Source organism: Glossina fuscipes, unplaced genomic scaffold, assembly GCF_014805625.2.
Source record: "Glossina fuscipes isolate IAEA_lab_2018 unplaced genomic scaffold, Yale_Gfus_2 116700, whole genome shotgun sequence".
In the NCBI taxonomy this organism is placed as follows: domain Eukaryota; kingdom Metazoa; phylum Arthropoda; class Insecta; order Diptera; family Glossinidae; genus Glossina; species Glossina fuscipes.
Genome location: NW_024006080.1, coordinates 1 through 17,527, shown reverse-complemented (window position 1 = coordinate 17,527; position 17,527 = coordinate 1). Strand labels below are relative to the sequence as shown.

General features: G+C 32.5%; 1 long non-coding RNA gene across 1 annotated transcript in view; it reads left to right on the top strand.

Annotated features, from left to right (window-relative positions):
• LOC119644416 overlaps positions 1-4,722 on the top strand; it is a 35,028-nt gene extending 30,306 nt beyond the window's left edge. The window contains exon 2 of the long non-coding RNA XR_005248514.1: positions 4,256-4,722. This is a non-coding gene — a long non-coding RNA (uncharacterized LOC119644416). The remainder of the gene's footprint in view (positions 1-4,255) is intronic.
• Positions 4,723-17,527: the final 12,805 nt, after the last annotated feature.

Below are 17,527 nucleotides of genomic sequence, written 5' to 3'. Positions count from 1 at the left end.
CGTGTAAAAAGAGATTTTTTTCCCTTTAAACTATTGTATAAAAAGAAAGTTAGGTCTGCACGGTCCAAAATTTTTAAAATGTTCAAATTTTTGCGCAAAAAAAACAATTTTTTATTTCTTTTGAAATACAGAGATATTCTCTGCCTGCATAATACTGGCGGAGGAGTGGTCTTCGACCAATTTGACTCATTTTCAATACCAGCTTGCATGCAAGGACTTTTAACGTTTTTGCGATATTTGAAGTTGATAATTTCATTTTTTCGGCCCGAAGGATGTTTACAACCGATGTTTACGCAGACAGTCAGACGGACATGATTAAATCGATTCGGAATTTGACGCTGATCATGGATACATATATGTGGGGTTTAGAAAGCTCTCTCCTGAGCGTTGCAAACGTTTTAACGTAATGCATGTACCTCTCTCATCCTCCAGTGATGGGTATTGAAGCTGATATTGAAAATGAGCCAAATTGATTGAAGAACATGGCTGCGATATTACGCGAACAGAGAACATGTCTTTATCAAATATACATTATTTGCATTTTGTTAACAGTTTCTTGGTTCCTAATTCATACCAGGTCTTTGACTAACATAACACTTAAAGCTAACTTAGCGAAGAAACTTTATTCGATCACGTCTTCATCTGTAATTAACATATTAAATGATCGGACACAAATTGGAAAAGAAAGCTTAAATTTGCAAACATGTTGTTGCATTTCTTTTGCCAATATAAATAAATTCATAAGGTCGTCCCCGTTTCGTACCTTTAAAATGTTGAATTTCCCTTATAAATTCATTTTATTTGCTTCTCAGATATTGTCCAAGTGTGAATAGTTAGTTAATAATATTCATGAACGGCCCTAGCACTGCTACAATTTTCGCGTTAACTTAACCGTTGTTTCACTTTAACTGATATGCAAGTGCATAAAAACTGATAAGAAGATTATAATGACATTAGCAAATATTAAATTAATAAACAATTTTTCTAAAAAAAAATTTTTTTTTTTTTATACGAAGGTTACAAACAAAATAAAAATAAATATATATTCTATCTAAGTCATTATCACTATAAATTAACATTTCATCGTATGATTGAATGCATTTCTAACCAGTTACTGTTGCGGTTTTAATTAATAGTTTCCCTTGCATTTGTTTATTTGTCAAGTTATGCTAAAATGCAGTTTTTTCATTAATCTTATAATACATATATGTCGTCGTGCGTAGCAAAGATAAAATTTTTTTTTTTTTTAGTCTATAATTTCTTAAAATGAGGAAAGGTCAATAAGAAATATTCTATTGTAAATATATATACATATATATATATATATATATATATATATACATTTGTCATTTTTATAACCTACACCACTTATGGTATGATACAAACGTATATTAAGTTTGTGTGGTTATATGCAACACCCCCCGTAGAAAAAAACAAACTTAAGGGAATTTGTTGGTTGTTGCGTAATTTAAAGCAAGTCTCAAAAGTACCGAACTAAAGAATCGTTTTTTCTGTTTCGTAAGAAATATTAGCTGTCGGTCTCTCTCTCTCTCTATATATATATATATATATACACATGTATATAAAGGAAAATGTAGAATCCAGTCCGCAAGATTCGTCCTAATATCTTTCTATTAAAAACGTGGAGACGGTTATGAGATCAAAGTTAATTTGGGGGAAGGCGAGGGCAGGTTCACTGCCATATTTAAATAAATGAACCCGTCAACTTATTATTATTATTATTATTATAATTTTAGACTAATGAAATAAATTCTTAGACTAAAAAAAAGACATTGAGCACTAGCAACACACGCTATCGGGTCTAATTTTAATAAATGGATATTAGATAATGAGCTTAGTAGTATTAAAAAAGTAATATATTAAATTGATATTCTCTTCTGAAGCTGATTGTAGAATGTCCAAAGGGCTAATCGTTCCAAATGCAATACTTCTAGCCAAGTAAAAGTTAAGGCAGTCGCAGAGAATGTGCTTTATAGTAAGAGTTTGTCCACAACAGCAGATTGGGGGAGAAGACTTCTTCAAGATCCATTGGTGAATTGCAATTGTATGACCAAGGCGAATTCTCGAAAATATTTGGATCTTCATTTTCTCAACATTAGTTGGATATAAAGGTGGAGTTAATTGAGGGTTAATGGAAGAGTAGTGCTGATGATGGTATTGTAAATTTTCTTGTGCAACCCGTCAACTTAATAATTGGCATTTAAAGCAATTATGTATAAGACTTATATTTACTTCTTTGACATTTGAATGGGTAAGCGAATAATTACTAGAGTGGCCAGCACTTCATTTATTGCGGAGCATTGGCCGATATAATCATGTTACATGAGCAGGATTTAAGATGAATTATATGCCTACGCATAGATATCGTATACCTAGATAGATATTTATATAGGTTGCTATAAAACTGTTGATACTAATAAATGAATCAAGTTTTTTTTTAATTGCTTAATACTTTGTGAATATGGATAGGGGTATACTAGCTGCACATTCGCATTGCTAACTGAGTGAAATCCGTTGACATGCGACGCACGAAATTTGAAATACAATTATCCTATTTTGCCATTTCGCTATATGTCAAGACTTGAAGAAGAAATTGAAAACATCATCATTTAAATGTCGAGTCGATTTTTATCGTTTACCGGTTACTTTGATGTTGGTATTGTCAAAGGTGGAGATCAAATTTGGTAAAGTTTTATCGCCGCATTATTATTTTGTTCAAACGCAAGGGGAATATTAAAGTATGCGCAATTTATGCCGAAATTCACTCACACTTGTAGAGAAGCATTCTCAAGAGAAAGCCGGAAAATCGAAAGCATTTCAATTATAATCTTTGCACTGAAATATGTAAAATATTTTAAATCATTTAGCTTTTCTTAAAATCATAACTATTTTCGTAATAGTAGACGTAACTACTTATAGTTATATAAAAACTATTCTTACATTAATATATAGAGGATATATATTTGCAATCAGCTTCATATCATTATTGTCGAATCAATATCACGGATGTACATTAGATTTTCCATATCCATTCTAGATGGTATAAAAAGCCTCGATTCGAGATTTTGTAGTGCATATGTTTGAAAAACGTGAAATATTTAATCGACTTGGCCACTTTTATCTGTCTGTTATTCAAACTACTGTGGACGTAAATTGAAGCTAGAGAACTTAAAACATGAGTTTTGTAAATTGACTTGCTGGCCGAAAATTAGATTTAAAAACAGACATAATCTGTGAACAAGCATTTTCGCAATAGAAGCAAGTAGAAAGCCTTAATTTGGAATTTGTATAGCTGGTATTACTTAACATATACATATGCGTATACTGTCCCAGTTTGTTAAAGTTTAATGAGAAAGATCCTCTTCATTTGCCATCTGACATGTCGAGCATTTATTCCGCACAGAATGTTTACTCTTGATTTGGATGAGTCACCGAGTAGGTGAGGATCGCAACTCAAGCAAGTCAGTGTTGGAGGATTCAAAACCTTGATGCTCCATACTTGATCTCTCAGAGCTAAAGTGAAAGTTGTCCAGTTCCTCTAAGTTTTTCTGCTTTTCCCCACTTCTTGGGTACACAATCCCTTCTAAATGAATGATCATATTAAATGAAAAAGGAGACAAAGAGAAACACAAAAAAACAAAAGTCATTCCATTGCTAACATTTATCGAGCATGTATTTAGCTCCTGGAGTCAACGCTTTTCTAGCTTGTGTGTGTTTGTATGCTTTATCAAAGACGCGAAAAAGCGGAACGGAAGACCCGAAATACTGCCTTATATGCGTTGATATATATGCGATTTAAGCCAGGGATGGGTAACTTTTTTAATCGACGGGCCAATTTTAATTGTTATATAACGACAGGAGTCAAAACAAGATGAAATTATGTGCTATATGCGAGCAAATAGAATTATTTGAAATTTTTAATGGGACGATGATCACCCATGCCTGATCTACACCGAGATCGGTGTACGGCTTTCTGCGTGCATGTTTTAAATGACAGAAGAGTAATTAAGCATTGAACATTGAAATATTTACACTATTCCTGGATGAAACCGATGCAACCAAACGTTAAGCGATTGATGAGAAAAAAGTATTGCAACTTAATTAAGAAACAATAAGCATTTTTCAATAACTTAGTGAATGGATAGAGTATCTGTTTCTATATGAAATCAATTATTCATTTTCGTATTTTTTTTTTTATTATTTTTTCATTTCTATTTTATTAATTTATTTTCAGTTGCTGAACAAAGTATAATGCCGGTCAGTGTAAATGAAATAAAAATCAAAATGCATTTCTATTTGATTAAACACAATAAAAATTTTAATAATCAAATAAAGCGAACTATATCATCAAACTTTGTTTACAAAATACAATAAATACTTCAAAGTAAACAGGATGGAATGATTAAATGGAAGAGTTAACACAAAAACTTAAGTTCCTGTTTCTATCATCGAATGTTATTTCAAAGTTTGATTCGATTCAAAAATAACATAAAAATAAGAAATACATGAGAAAAAACGTTTTCTCTTATATGCTAATGAAATAAAATTATATAAGAGAAATACGAAAAATGTCTGAGGTATGTATACAAAACTAATTATATTACGTTAATAAACTTTCTATTATCGGTTTAAAAATAAGTTGTGTGTGTACGCTGAAATATTTTTAAAGTATATTGAAAATTTAAAAAAAAACAAAAAAAACCATGCATTTAAGACAAAAATTTCACATATGTAAAGAAGCTGAGCGCACAACATTGATTTGCATGTAACCGAACGGTATCATTATTAATATAGTCGCCGGAGAGAAAAACTAATGCATCTAACACCACTGTTGCCATATAGGTGCGCGTATAAATGTCATTTCAAAATTTTTTTTTTTGGCTGTTCGCTAGTTCCAATGCGGCTTAGGCTCGATACTTGTTGAACGTAAGGAAAAATTCGTTTCACTGCTTGCTAGGTTTAGGACAGACAAATATTACTTTTCGCTAGGTGAACGGAAGAATCGGTTCGCTCTTCGCTAAGACTGACTATGGCTAGGGAAAGAGTATATTAACTATTCAAGCCAAGCCTGCAACAAATTAATTTCGCTGCTCACTAAACCTAAGAAAATTTAGTTTTCCCCATTCGCCAAATTTTAAGAAGAATAAGTTTAGTTGCTCACTCAGTTGAAATATAGTTTCGTAAATTTTACATTTCAACTCTGAAACTGGAAATCACTCTTCACTTAATCCTTTGATTGATTTAGAAGACAATCAATAGTTCGAAAGGTAATTCAAAGGTTTACAAAAAAAGTGAGCAAGACTTAAATTATTTCAGTGCTGGCGGCTGGCGGCTGGCTTCCGGTTGCCGCTTAGATTGCTGTTTCTTTTTCCATATGTAATGACAAAATCATCTCAAACACACATTTCTTAAGGCAGTCTTGAACAAATCCAGCGCCATCCAATTCTCTATTAAATTTTTCTTGTTTAACTCCTTCTCCGGGATGCTAGATACGAATAGCTGTGATATGCTTTTGGCACCAATCAGTTTACTCGTCTCAAATTACCCATACTCCCGTCGCCGTTCACCACTTCGTTACATTTTATTTTCGTTTATGATCCATTCATAGTATAGTTTGTATGAAGCAACTCGTGTTTGTTGTACATTTAAGCATAAAACTGACAATGTTTGTAATAAAAAACGGAAATATGAAAAGCAAAGAAGATGCGACGAAATGATAAATGATTTGACGAAAATGTAACCAGTTCACTTCAATTAGGCTGCACATATCTCAAATCAATTCGAATCCAATCCAATTAACCAGAGCGAATGTCGAAAGACTTCAGACAAAGGTTTTCCTTTTTCCATTGTACCCACAATTTGTAGCCATGATGCCATGCCAATGATGCGAAGGCCGATGAGAAATAGATTTTAATTGAATTTTCAATTTCCCGTTTGAATAAACAGCATTTATAACTTCCTTCCCGAAACTGTCGCTTTCCTTGCTCAACTACTTTTTTTTTTATTTTGCAGTTAACTTGATAATCTATAAATATTTTATGCCATCTCCTCTTATGTCAAGTTACAAAGAATCTTACAAATCGTAAAATTTATACTTTTAATCTCAACAAGCATAGCACAAGTCAGGTAGTTAGTTAGTTGCCATTAGGTTAGGCTGGAATGAGCGCATAGAGAAAGAACGTCATGAATCTTAAAATACCCATATTCTGGTTGATTTAACTTGAAAGCTATTATTAAATATATAATATGTTTGAGAAAACTGCACTGGAATAAAAATAATAATAATAATAATAATAATAATAATAATAATAATATTAGCAATAATAAAAATAATATGTATTTCGTAAGTAAATGTGATTTAAAGAAAGCCTCATTAATAAACGATAGATAACAAAGATGAAATTGAATGAATTGAAATGCTTTTAATATGGCACAAGACTTATTGTGCAGGATTCATTCGACTTATCGGTATAAACGTCTTTGCACTAACGTGTATATGAAAAGTGTGAGAGATTTTCAGTGTTTCGTAATAGTTAGACTTATATAAAAGAGAAAATTTAATACAAAACGTATAAAAAAAATGTGCTCTTACATAAATAAATTCGAACTGGTAACGGGCCCTTGGCAACAGGGGTGAGAGCGTTAAACAATCATTTCATATATATATATATATATATAGAGTTAATTAGTTACAAGCTAGACGATAAACTTAGGAACCTATTAAACGTGTGATGAGAGTATTAAAAGCTTATCAATGTACTCGCATATACACGGACACGTGCATTAAATACAAAAGCAAGACAAGCATCTCTTATCGACAATAAAACAAACAAACAAACAAACAAAACTTAACAATTTATGGATGATGAGCTTTAATTGAGTATTAAAGTAAAACAAATTAATTGATATAAATTAAAAGTGAAATTGAATTAAATTAAATTAAATATATATTTTTACACATACACAAACATATTATTTATATATATTATCGACCATGTTTCACATCTTTTGCAAGCATTTAAAAAATGTGTTTGTTTTTGATTTTGTTTTTTGTTTTTTGCATTTTTTTTTTTTTTTTTTTTTTTTTTGTTAAGAGACGCAAACTAAATAAAAACGTTTTCATTGGAATTTTTTTATTATCAAGGTCAAGTGCGAAAAACCTATCGTATACGCGTACACAACACTTGTGACTTATATACGACAATCTGTCTATGTGCAAATCTATGTATGTATTTCTTTTTACGTTAGAGAGAGAGAGAGAGAGAGAGAGAGAGAGAGAGAGAGAGAGATAGAGAGAGAGATGTATATCTTAGCACTTTAAAAATTCATTTAACTTTTTCTATACCCATCACGCCGCAGAGTGAAAGGTTTATTCATTTTGTTAAAACGTTTGTAACACTCAGGATAGAGCATTACACCACACATCGTCAAAGGTATGTAAACAGCATTAGTGATCAGCATCAAATTCTGAATTGATTTAAGCATCTCGATCTGTCCGCCTGTTCTTCTGCCTATCCGACCCGTCTGTTTAATGTCTACGAGACTGATTTCGTTGGCCGCAAAAATGCAACCATCGACTGCATATTTAGCGAAAACAATGAAAATGGGACCAAATTGAACAAAGGACACATTTACAGCGCAACATTAATCTCTCTCTCTCATTCTGGATTTTTTTTCTCATTACTCATCTAATACGGTCGACGAATGATAAAAATTTCCACGTATCTTGCATAACAATGGAAAAAAAAGGAAAAATTCAGCCATTTTCACTCAATATTGTAGAGTATAAAAATTTTCGTGGGAATAGAAGATTCGGTAAGGTAGGCGAACATAATCTTCTATCTTGTTACTCTCCACACTACTGTGAGTATATTAAATTTTTGCGGACGTACGTAACTTGCGGACTTGAAATAGAGCCAGTCATCTTTTTTTATACCGATCGTTTCAGAATATAATCCAAGCTTGAGTGCTCGTTTAATGTCTGCCCATCTATTTTTGAGTTGAACCTATACGTCTCAATTTTCGGGATAATTTGACGAAATTGAGAATACTAACGTGTTTTTGGCCAAGAACGAAAGCTATTGAAAATTTTTTCGACCACGCCACATATTGAAAAAAAAAAAACAGTGTAATATTCAGAATTTCGTTCAGTCTTACTTAATCACTTAGTAACAGTACTTTTATATTGGATGTGAAAACGTTAGATAGGATGGGACATTGTTTGAAGCCCTAAACAAACTGAATCTTTATATCGTAAAAAAGCTTAATTTTTAATATTTCTTAACAAAAGAACGTTCATAATAATAATTTGAGTTAAAAATTATCCGTATAAAATTTGGACTGCGTAACTCTATTATTTTTAATTTTAGTGAAAAATAAGGCTGCATAGGCTGTGGAAAGGTATTATTTTCAATATTTCAATTTCATGATGAAAATTTGGCCTCATAGGTAATGGATCCCAGCGTCCTATATAGGGGCTGTCATGAAATCAAACGCTTCTGTAGAAGAAACTAGACAATAATAAGACCTCTGACAGGTAGATTAATTTTCCTAAATTTCCAGTATCCTCCATATCCTCCAATATGACGGCTTTCATGAAAATTACCCAAAAACAAAAAATTATTTTTTTGTTTGCTATTAGGCGAAGTGGTCTACGGTACCTAATAGCCAGTCTTGTCCGGCTATAATGTTCTTACTTGTTTTATATTTTCTTTGTTTCTGTTTTGATTGTTTATTTATTTATTCGTTAATGATTTCGCTGTTGTTATGGCTGTTGTTCTTTTAGTTACTGTATGGTGTGCATTTTGTTTGAGTTGATTCAAACACTTTGCGGATGAGCACATTAAAATTTTCATTTAACTTGTAACTTTAGAAAAAATTCGCTTGTTGCTAATATTCGATCGCTTATAATAAAACTTTTGTAAAGATTGTCAAGTCATTTTAGAGGCAAATAAACGATGAGAAACAAAAAATCTAGGGAGCACATGTCGGTACAGACGCTTTACTTAATTGCTTAAAATTAAACAAGCTCCTATAATTGGCATAGATAATATCATCACCATTGGAAAAAATGTGCACAAGTTGAAGTGATCTCTAAAAAACCTCGTGGTCAGATCAAATTCAAACTTTTATTCGAATGCTTTTATGACTATGCCAAATTTCAGGAAGGAAGAGTAATCCCCTACGTAAAATTGCTCAAAATAAGAATGCTTCCAATGCTTTGCCAAATCCACACGTTTCTATATAAAGAATTTAATTTTTTTTTTTTTTTTCAACTAGAACCCAATTGTGCAGGGGACGTCGGACGTCGTGTACGGTGATGGTCAAAAAGAAGTGGGTGAAGAGAAGAGAGTGAATATGTATGCCGCTATCGATATACAAACAGATACCGTTTCAATGAACTTTAAGCGATTAATAACAAGTTCATCTCAAACTTAAAAACAATTATATTAAACATTGCAAATTATCTCTGCAGCTTGTCGCTTGGCCGAACAGAATGGCTTTTTAATTAGGGTCAGTCCTCATGGAGGACTTAAGATCAGGCCGTTGGCTTCAGCTTTCCGTGCCAAGTATTAGCGCTCAAATTAGAATCTATGTGAAATGTTACGCTGATACGTAATTTTTGGTATTGCAAATGAAAAAAAGAGATACCGCGTGTACCCCTATATTTTAGCGGTGTGTGGAAAAGTTTGGAATTCTTGTACATTTACTTCACAACTGATTATTCAATATTTACTTATTTTACAATAAGTAAGACTTTTTCACGGTTTTTGCCGGCCAGTGTCTTGCGCAGACCGCTTTACTTTACAAATTCCTTCAATTCCCTTTACTGCTGGCATTCGAGAATGAAATAAGGATTCGCTAAATAGGCTGCCGGGCTTATCTAGAACATATTTATTACTGACTTTCGAACTTGCAAGAAGTGATCATGAACGTGTCAGTGGATTTAACAAGAATATTCGCACAATAAACTCGTGCTATATATAGGACGTGGGAAGTATAACTTATATAAATTTTCAGAACAATTACTCTATGGAAAGTTAATGATTTCAACGAAATATTCAAAACATTTTCTTATTTTAAGTTTTCTCTCAATATTTTAACTGCAACAGGCATGCTTGCTTAAAGATATAAGCATTAAGACTTAATATATTTTCGTTCCATTTTCTATAGGTAGGAGAATGAACATTCTATCTAGGAATCTAGGAATGTGATGACAATCACTTATATAATTTCTCTTGTTTGAAAGCTGTAAGTGTACCCAAACAAACTTTTGAAATTTTAAAAATGGACTGAGAAAAGTGGTTATACTACTACAGAAATTGTCATACATACGCATATTACGTCTACGGCTTATGCTATGGAAATATATTTTCCAATCTAAATACAAAAAATTCTTATTTCTTGCAAACTTTTATTGGATAGAGCAGAGAGAGAATAATCTATTGCAAAAATAATTATTCTACCTGGCGATGAGCTGCATTTTTTGAACGCTCCTTCACTATTGCCAGGCAGTAGGATTGAGTGGAAAAAATCGAAAGCGTCTCCGCGAAATGTTCAATTACACTTCGAATCAGAGTTTTTTAAAGTGAACTGGGGATTGGCTCCCGTAAATTGAGAAACCTGCCGATCTTTGCAGCAAAGTTGCATTATTCTTTAACTCGACTTGTAGTACATAGACATACCATCTCTACCATCTTGATTTTACTTGTAATTTTTTTTTGTTGTTTTCATTGACCTTAGCACACACAAGCGAAAAATTACTTAGCAAATTTCTTAGATTAACAGTTAAACAAAAGTAATAAAAGCCGTCAAAATCATATCGTTTAAATATTATTTGATTGTTGGACTCTTCTGCGTCAAAAAGGGATTGAGACTTGGGAGGTGTAACGGGGCCTTAAAATTAGAAATTTTCAACTGTAGAATATTTTTTCTATACTCACACGAGATGCCCAGATTTGAGCCAAGAAGAAGAAGCGAAGAAGATACACTTTCTCGAATGTTGATATTTTCTGCTGGGAGAATTTTATTTTTAAACAATTGTGCAGACCAGAAAGAGCGCTATATGCTAGAGAGGACAAACTGCTGATTTTAAAGCAAAAATTCAACGACGAAAACCACAATGCAAACTTGGGGATTTTCCCGAGTTTTGTTCTTCAACGGACTCAAGTAGTGGATATCTGATTTTCGTCCTTAAACGAATATAAATTCTTGTCCTTGCTGTATTGATTGCATTAAACATTAATGTTACTTTTAATGGCTGTTTCAAATGCAGTGAATGCATGCATACATAGGAAACAACAATAGTTTAGTTCAATAAACATGCAGTTCGTGTTTACATATCAGAATGAAAAAAAGAAAATATATTCACATGTACACAATCAATATTCATATAAATTATTAATAAGAAACTAAAAAAAAAAAAAAAAAATAAATAAATAAATAAATAAATAAATTTTTGAAAAAATCTCTTCACCAACTTATTAAGTTACCACTAAATTTAAATAAAATATCAAATAGTAGCGAATGTGATAAGCGCTTTGCTGTTCAGTTAGCGTAACTATATCCAAAATCGGGCAACTTGAGTTTTGGCAGGTCCGCGTGAACCGCAATTGCAGACCATTACTTAACATTAGCAGATGTGCAAAAGCGTTGACTCATTTTAAGCGAAATACATTATCAAAAGTAATCTTTTGTATGTCAAAGAATTTCCATGGTAAAAATATTTCCCGGAGTTCAGTTATAAGAAAAGCGAATGACATTTTGAAATGATAAGTGAAACGTCTGCTCGGATGGCTCTCAATGATAACGTTTGGGTATCACTAATCGAGTTTCAATAGCATACGTCAAACTACTATCAGGGTGAAATTTTCCAAAAAGCCGACTTACATGGTGGTGGCACCAGCCGAACCAAATTTTTCGTTTTAATTTAAAATGGCGGAGTGCTATTATTCAGAGATTTCTGTCCAAGAATTATGAAGTTTGTAATTTTTTCCACAAAAATTTTTGGAAATAAGGCGTTATAATGGATCGACCCAAATTAAGCGGACATATAACAACAATAACAGCAAAAAAAAAACCAACTATTAGCATTGTGCAACGTTTTCCTCTCAAGTACTTTTCCACCCTTCAGCGTTAACTGGCATATATAGGGAGTGGTCGATAAAATGGATCGACCCAAAGCCGTGACTGCAAATTAGATTAAAATATATCAAAAATTATGGCGTGAACACAAACATATATGGACAGACATCAGAAAGTCGGGCGGATAGAAAAGCTGAGATTGTCTCAGCAAATAGTTTTGAATGGACCGGTACAATAATAAAAGTTAGATTAATCTAGATGAGCCCTTCTAGATGTTACCTAAGTCCGCACAAACTTAATATACCTTGTACCGCATATGTTGTAGGGTATAAAAAAACAGCAACCGCAACAAGCAGAATCGGAAATTCTATATCATGCAATGACATGTCTAAATGCACAAAACCTAAACAAATACGAGAATGCATGCTTGCATGAGTTATGACACACGGAAAAGCATATAAATATACAGACCATGCCATGCAAACAAAAGGTTTTTTAGCGTAAAATTAAATAAAAACTAATAATGATAAAAAAAAAAAAAAAACAAAATTATTCGACTTTTCTTAAAGGATTAAATAAGTAAATTCAGGATTTATGTATGAAAATTGGCCAAAAATACCGCTAAATGACAATAGAAAGGTTAAAGTAACCTTTGCGTTTTTACGAAAATCTTAACGAACGAAAGAAAGGAAAGATTAAGCAGACATATAACAGCAAAAAAAAAAAACAATTAGCATTGTGCAACGTTTTCCTCTCAAGTACTTTTCCACCCTTCAGCGTTAACTGGCAAACTGGCAAAAACATTTATAACAACGACAGTTTGTTAAACAAAGTCATGTTAACTGTTCTTGTCAACCAGAATAACTTTTCTATTTCGTTTCAATTTTATACTGGCCTGAAAATACATATGAATTCATATATACATATATATATGTATATATATATATATATATGTGATATATGATAACCTAAATTCGAAACAGACAATATTTATCTTTGTGACATAATTTAATATAAAATTAAATTAAAATAATAATAAGGAGAAAAAAAATTCACTTAAATTAAACATAAGAATATGTACAGAGCATGATGTTCTTGAAAAAGTTTCTCACAATTTTTTTTTTTTTTTTTGTTTTTCTTGCACAATACAATACTAGTACGAATATTTGAAGTTTTTCTATACAAGAATTTTCAAGGATACATAATCTAAAATGTAATGTTATACGGCAGAGTCATGTCACTTGAAATATTATCAAATGTATAGTTTTTTGTCAGATGATCATCGTTATGGTACGTTATGTTCTCTTATGTATGAAAAGTGAGAGGGAAAATAAATCTTAATCTATGCAAGGAGCGCGTAAGTCACAATATCATGAACCAAACAAACAAAAAATAATAATAAATAAATAAATTATTTATTTGTAATGTAAATCAAATAAAAAAAAAATAATTCGAAAGTTGAAGGTAAAAAGCATAATTCATAGGCTATGGATTCATATCTCTTTGCATGTATGCATATAGTACGTGTGCCATCATTATGCAAACATTGTTTATAAACTTTTTCAAATAATGTTCTATTAATAGTGATAGAGGGTGGCCGTGGAATTTCGTTAAGTACACATTCCACAAGAGCAATTTTTAATTTGTGCGTTCAACTCGGGAACGCATCTAACGTAGCTAACAACAAATCGAAAGAATTCTCAATAAAAATCAATTTCATATTAAAAATTTGCTTAGTAATAAGGAAGCTGCAGGAGCCGCCAAATTTTACGTTTAGCATAAATACAGGGTGTCAAAAAATTCATTTAAGACTTAAATTGTGAGGTAAGACCGGATCAATTGGTAGTTCTAACTGAACTTGCCCGGCCCACAATACAAAAAACACATCGAATTTGTGGAAGGTGTTGGTTGTATTTATTAATTTACCCTTTCCGCGACACATCCCATCTAATACAACGTCAATGAAGTGCAGCCATATTTATGCAACACGGGTATAACTTTTTTGTGCGAGTTTTGCTGCATTTGATGACCCATTGAGAGGTCAGATCCACGTTCTTAAGGTGATAGGAATCGATAAAACTTTTCCTAAGAGAGCAATCTTAATAATATTTAAAATTTTTTTTTTTTTTTTTTTTTTCTTAATACATTCATAAATTTTTTAAATTTTTTAAATTGTTCCTAACAATCAGCGAATTACCTAATATACAATAATAAATGCTTTGTTTACATATGATTGGCTTGTCTGGCTGGCACAACTAAAGAATGCAATCCATTTAGATTAAACAGAAGTTACTGTCATTTAATTTATTACAAATATTATCACTAGCGAAGTTCATTATAATGCAATTGAGTTTGTATTAGGTTAGTATGTTACTCTCTTACACACACACACACACACACAGACACACACACACAAAACACAACAACGTACAATTAAGAATATGAACACTTATATCAGGAGTGCTAATAAGACGGAACACTACGAATACTAGATCGTATGTATTAGATATAATTGAAATTTATCCATGCGAAAATACCATCTGTAGCCGTCTAATTGCACGGCAGTGTAATTTATTTGATTGAAGTGTGAAGCACTTAGCACTTTACTTACACTTACGTGCCATCCATGCTAAGTCTGCGCAGATAAGTGCTATTAAATCAAGCCAGTGTCCGCGGGTCCAAATCTCAGTGGGGTAGAGTTCATATTGTCAACGTTCGATCAATCGGTAAAGACATAACACTAACGGATTCGAGAGCATACCCATCGGCATTAGGCTGCGGCCACATCCCTAACTCTTCTCGCTTCTCGTTTCTTTCTGACCGCCACCATTTTCGCATAATCTGGGTGATTGGTGAAATTAAAAACAAAAAAAAAGGCAATTGAATCGTAACGGATTGTGAAAAAAGGACGAAACACAACGATCACAAATCGTTTCTTTGTTTTTTTTCTATTTGTAGCAAAAAATACATTATTTATTTATTATTATTGCTTTAAAAAGCTGAATACATTTCATACGACCCATTAAACGATACCTTCTTAAATGTATTCAATGCAAGCCGAACTACAACTACTACTACTACTACTACTACTACTACTACTACTAAATGTGCAAATGTTAGATGTAAGGACACATGTTTTGCCAGAATGGATATATGAATGTATCTTCGAAACTCTTGACGTTTATATGCGCCACGCTATGTAATTTATACGAATAACTTGCATAACAAAGCAACTAACTGAATTTGCAGAGCCCATGACATACTTGCGCAATAATAGTGTAGAAGAAAGGAAGCGTTCCGTTCGCTTTTTTTATTATTATTTTATTCGCATTTAAATTATTTACGTATATATCGCGAGTTTCGAAAGCAATAAAGACAGACCTTTTTGTTGAGTACACTCAAAAAGAGATGTATTACTCTATCCTACACCACTTTGCGTACAGGGTGTATATAGCACCCAGAGGGACTAAAGGTAAACGCACCTTTTATTATACCACTTGTCTGTTCGTCTATCCATCTAATGTCTGCCCATGTATTTCTGTGTTCAATCTACAGGACACAATTTTCGAGATATTCGGATAAAACTTGGTACACTGAACGCTATCGAAAATCGACGATTCCCCATTTAACGCCTTAAGTTGTCCTACGACAAATAGGCGTGAGAACTTTGGAACGAATGGGGAAACTTGAGAAAAATGAAAATCCATTCATAGCAATAATTTGATATAAAAATTAACATTATCAACTTTGGACGACATAGGCCTATTATATGCATCCCAACTTTCATAGCCGTTCCAATGAAAAAAAAACCTTGGTACGCATACCAAGAAGGTTTAATTTTTAATAATTCGGTCCTTAGTAAACTAACGATAGACAATATGGACCACCTAGGCCTATTTTTGAGATCATATATAATGGTTGTCAAGAAAGCAAGCTCTTCCATGGCTGCAAACTCTAACGTTCGACCTGTTATGATGGAAATAACTGGAAAATAAGATAATCTTTGACAGGTGGATTGAGTTTACTAAATTTGGATCAAATTGGTTAACGTTTTGTGTATCCCCCTTAATGAAAATTATGCATATACATATTATTACTATATAATTTTTAGCGTATTGTTAAGAAAATGAGTGAACGATTTTATTAAGTAGAGTGGTGGACGGAATCTAATGGCAGGCCTTGCACGACTATAGCGTTGCTATTTGTTCTTTCGATGCATTAAACAAGCGTACAAGTGCATAAATTCTTACATTGAAGCATACTCAAAATGTCAATTGGGGCGATCCACATTTAACTCAATTAATTTTTTCCTTTAAAGATTTTTTTTGCTCTTCACCTATTTTCGTTTTATAAAGCAAGAAATTGAACTTTGACTCGATAAAATTTGTTATTTTTTACGGGAAGCCTTATATGGAGACCCTTATATATTGACCTACGTGGGCTAAGTACGGTAGAGTTAATGTCAAATGTCATATTAGTACGATTGGCCAAGTTCCGCCATGAAGTGTTCAAAATTAGGCGTTTTTAATATATAATTATTTCATTTTCATAGGGGCAAGTATATAGGAAAAAGTTTATCCGATCCAAATTTATCAAACTACTTTAGAACGCCAAAGCGACGTTTTGTCGAGAAATTTTGAAAATTGTAATTTCTTCTTTCTATAAGGAATCTTTTAAAATAAGGCGATATGTGGCAAATTATCGCAAAAGTTGACCCATCCGGACAATTTCCCGCGGGATTCGTCCCGATGATCTCACATATTCACATATTATTCGGTCTTCTCATTTCTCGAAAATTTTTGTTGGACACTGCCCCTTTTACTGCATGCGCCAAAGATATAATCGCGTATTTTACTTCACTTTACTTTACGTGTTGCGATGCGAGAGAAAACGTGAAGAAAATATATAATGTTATAATCGATTTCATAATTAACAGCAAACAGTTCGTCATGTACTTCTAAGTTCGAGTCGCTCTCTTTGTCACATCCATTTAACGTATGTCATATCGGCAAAGTTGCACTAACGTATTCGTAAATGCTTTGAAATCAACACGTAAGACTTTAGGTCGTCTCTTCCCGGCAGAAATTAACTTGAGAAAGGTACGTCTTTTCAGAGCGTATCGGAAAGGGTGTAAAATTAAAAAAAAAAAAAAAATTCTTTTGTGTAATAAAATGTTTCCCTTATTCTAGACTTAAATTAATAATTTACAGTAAGTTGCAAATGTTTCGTTCCTAATATTATTATTATTTATTATTTCACTTCATTATATATCTTTATATTAATAATATCAATGATTGTCACCGTCTTTTATGTTTGCCCTACTATCACCATCAGCCATTTTACGATTAAGGTCGCCCGTCGATTTAGCTAAGTGATTGAAAACTAGAATAAAAGTCCAGACACGTTGTACATAGGGCAGAAG